Here is a 5,000-nt window from a genome sequence, read left to right on the forward strand (position 1 = left end):
CCCTTGGCCTTTTAATACACGCATCATTATTATTATGATTTTAATGGGACGGAAGATATATTTCAGTCAGTATTTGAATATTATAATTTCTGACAGAATACAAAGGTTAATAGTTTTGAAAGCAATGGCTAACCTCTGCAAAATTTGATGTTATGGTATTTTTTAAACCATTACATATTCATGTTATTAAATCGTTGGGGGTATTTCATTATTCTAATCGATGGTCCTCACGTATTTACATTGTCATAGTAGTAATAATGTTTATTGATGTTATTATAATTATAATACTATAATAAAATAATAATAATAATAATAATAATAATAATAATAATAATTAATATTATTATCATTACTATTATTATTACTGTTATCATCATCATCATCCATTACCACCACCCAATCATTTCATCATATCCATCAATAAAACCATCTCATCAACATCATCACCCAATCATCATCATCCATCATCACCCATTCATCATCATCATCATCACCATCAAACCATCACCCCATCACCACCCACCATCCCCCCATCCATCACACCATCACCCCACCCCCACCATCACCACCCCCACCATCACCATTCATTCACCCATCATCATCATTCATCAATCATCCATCATTATCACTACAATTCCCTTCATTGTCCAAAAAGATATTTATGCATTTTCCATTTTCTCCTTTTACTTCAGAAAGTTTGAATTAAACATTCTGCAATATCAATTTTACATCACTTTATCTTCCAGTAGCGTAGTGTTGTTTTAAACCATTTTAAAATCAAAACAAAGGTCAGGAGGTTACGCATCACAGAAAAAAAAAATGCAAACAGCGTGACCTACTAACCGACTTTAAAATCGTATACATATATATCTTTATTTATTCTCTCTATATATCATTTTTTCTGTGTGGTTTTCCCCTTTTATTTTTTAAAAATTTTTTTTAGCATTTTGCTTTTAAGCTCGAAAAAATACGTCCCCCTAAGAAAAGTTCCGGCTTTTATTGGCCCTTTTTGAATTTTCATTTTCAATCACAAAAAAATTTTATATCATCCCCCTATCATCTATCTATCTTTTTTTTTTATCTATCTATCTATCATCTATCTATTATCATATGTGTATATTTTTTGGTTTTGTGTGTTGGGGGTGTGTGTTGTGTTTTGGGGGGTGTGTGTGTGTGTGTGTGGGGGTGTGGTGGTTTTTGTGTGTGTGTGCACATTTTTTTTTCTGCGAAATATCATCGAAACCGGTCAAATACATCTCTTTGTATTTTTAAAGATATTCATTCTTATTGTACTTTTTTTATACATTTGGCAAACATAAATCCGGTTCATACACACACACCACACAACACCAACACACAAAAACACCCACACCACACACACAACCCCCCACACCCCCATAATTATATATATATATAATAATAAAATATATATATATATATATATATATATGTATATATATAGATATATATTATTTTAAATATATATTATATAAATATATATATATATATAAAAATATATAATATATATATATAATATATATGTATATATATATATATATGCAGCATATTAAAATTACATAATATCGCTACAGAATCCATAAAATAAATATCTTCAGATCAACAACTCGGTGCGTACGTAACCCCTATCTGCATTCCCCTCTGACTTTTAACTCCAGTATATTCTGACACTTAATTTTAAGATATATAAATATGCACAGTATATGCCTCTGAATAACACTACTGGACCAAAACACGATTTTTCCCCTTATAAACTATCTATAGATAAGTAACTATAGATAACTAACTCCTGCGAATTCGTCGTATTCTGTCATTATATAACAATAAGAACTATATATTCTATTGATAATACCATGAAACTACACATTCATAAATACATCGGCCTTGCAAGATACCATTACTAAACCCCAAAAATTTTAAAGATATTTAACCCCAGTAACCCCAGCAAAACGTAGTCCCTGCACAATGGTCCCCCTGTCCACGATTTTTTTTCAGAAGGTCAAATGTGTGTGCTTGTCAAGAACATGATTCTTTCGGAAATTTCGAGTTCTGTTTCACGCCAAATCTGATACCATTGGAATTATTGAATATATAAATATTATAATATATATATAAAATATATTAATATATATTATATATATATATATATGTATTATATATAATATATATATAAAATTATTGGCCATATAAAATAATTATTGGTTTTCAGGTGAAATTTTTAATTTCACTTCATTAGGGGATCTTTAAGTCCAATAGTGCGTTTACGTCCCCCTCGCTAACGTCACCCCCACGAGCCGTGCTATCGAGCGAGGTTTCGTTCAAACGAATCTTGGTGACGGCCCCCCCCGAGTAAAACAAAGAAACATATCCGCCCCCCCCGAGAAACTCCTTCAGCAGGAAAAGTCGCCCTTTGCTTTTTTGCAGATCCCCCGATCAGCTAGACCCCAAGGGGTTGGGGAGGTCCCCCTTGCAAGTCGAAGCTTCTTTAAAGGGTGTTGTGAACGGTGGAAAGGAATGCGGAGTTCGGACGTTCGGGTTTGAGGTCTGAAAAGTTTAAGGGCGAGGTTTTTGGGGGACGAGCAGACGGATTTCAAATACTCGGTTTTTTGGGGGAAATAGAGGACAAAAAACTCAACAGCGAAAAGGGCCCGGGTCGGATGCTATGGCTTTTTTAGGTCCCAGGCTGGGAGAATGAGGCTTTGGGGGGGTCGAGGACTGGGAGATTCGGTTTTGGTTGGGGTCGGGTCTGGAAGAGCTCATGGGTCGAGGATTTTGGATCGGAGGAAAAAAAATTCGGATTTTTGATTACTCGGACGAAGAAAACGATATGACTTTAAATCTTTTTTCAAGGCTTGTGAGATAAGGAACAGGGAATGAGAAGGGGAGAAGTGACTTTTGACGCAGGGGGGAATTCCCTAGGGCATTGCGTTTTGATAATGAATCGATTGCCGCCGCCACTGGGTGGGCCAAGCCAGCCCAAGTCAGTGCGGGCCCAAGCCCGGGTAAAATAGAGAGAAGATTACCTAAAAGGTCACCGGGGACTTCCGTGGAAAAAGGAAATGGGGACCCTACCAGACTCACTCCAAGACATCACAACATGAAAACTACAATTAATATCATGCTGTGACCACGGGGGGCTCAGACATGAACCTACCGTGTAAAAAAAAAAAAAAAAAAAAAAAAAAATTATAATATAATTTTAATATTACACAATTTTACAGATGTTTTAAAAATATACAATAATATATAATATGATGTATTATAAAAATATAACACATAATATATGTAAAAATATATAATATATATATATATATATATATATATAAATGTGTGTATACATACGTACACACCCACACACACACACACACAAACCAACACAAACATACTACTACTACAACATACATAAACATACAAAACACACACACCCACAACACACCACCACACAACACAAACACCCCACCCCACCCACACACACACAACCCCCAAAACACACACACCAACACACCCAACCCCCACAAAAAATATATATATATATAAATATATATTATATATATATGTTATATATAATATATGATAATTAATTAATATATGTAATATTATATTATAGTATATATATATATGTAAAGTATAAATTTTTGTTAAAATATAAATATATATTAATATATATATATATTTATGTAATATATATATTTGTAGTATGAATATAATATATAATATTATATATTATTATATTATACATACACACCCACACACCACACCACACACACACAAACACAACACACACACACACACCACACACACAACACATATATATATTATATATATAATATTAAAATATATATATATATATCTGTTATCGTATATAATGTATATTATATATATAAAAATAATATATATATTATATATATAATATAAATATATGTTTTGTGTGGGGGTGTGTGTGTGGTGTGTGTGGGTGTGTGTGTGTGTGGTGTGTGTGTTGTGTGTGTGTTGTATGTATTATAAACATATACATACATAATTTTTTGTATATAATTTTTAAAAATATATAAATATAAAATATAAATGTGTGTCCCTTACGTACACACGCACACAAACAAACAACACACACACCCCACACCACACACACACTACAAATACATACCTACATAATACATACATACATACATACATAATACAAAAACCACACACACACACACAAAAACACACACAACACACACACACACACACACACACACACACACACAACCCCCCACACACACACCTCACCATCTTTCATTCATCATCATCATCATCATCATCATCAATTATCACTACAATTTCCCCTTCTTTGTCAAAAAAGATATTTATGCTTTTTCCATTTTCTCCTTTTTACTTCAGAAAGTTTGAATTAAACATTCTGCAATATCAATTTTACATCACTTTATCTTCCAGTAGCGTAGTGTTGTTTTAAACCATTTTAAAATCAAAACAAAGGTCAGGAGGTTACGCATCACAAAAAAAAAAAAATGCAAACAGCGTGACCTACTAACCGACTTTAAAATCGTATACATATATATCTTTATTTATTCTCTCTATATATCATTTTGCTGCTGTGGTTCCCATTATTTTTAAATATTATTAGCATCTGCATCTTAAGCTCGTAAAATGACTGTCCTAGAAAAATTTGGGATTATTGCCGTTTAATTTTTTTTCAACACAATAATATTTTTTCCCATTATTATCTATCTTTTTATCATCTATCTATCACTATTATATCAAGGGTTTTAAAAATTTTTGTGTGGTGTGTGTGTGGGTTGGGGTGTGTGTGTGGGGGGTGTGTGGGGGGGGGGGTTTTTTGGTGTGGTCCCACTTTTATTTGACGAAGATATCATCGAAACCGGTAAAATACATTTTTGATTGTGAAGATATTCTTCTTTTGATATTTTTAACTTTTGGAAACATAAATCCTTTTATACAACCCACACACACACCACACACAC

The sequence above is a fragment of the Penaeus monodon genome, chromosome 38 (genome assembly GCF_015228065.2).
Source record: "Penaeus monodon isolate SGIC_2016 chromosome 38, NSTDA_Pmon_1, whole genome shotgun sequence".
Lineage (NCBI taxonomy): Eukaryota > Metazoa > Arthropoda > Malacostraca > Decapoda > Penaeidae > Penaeus > Penaeus monodon.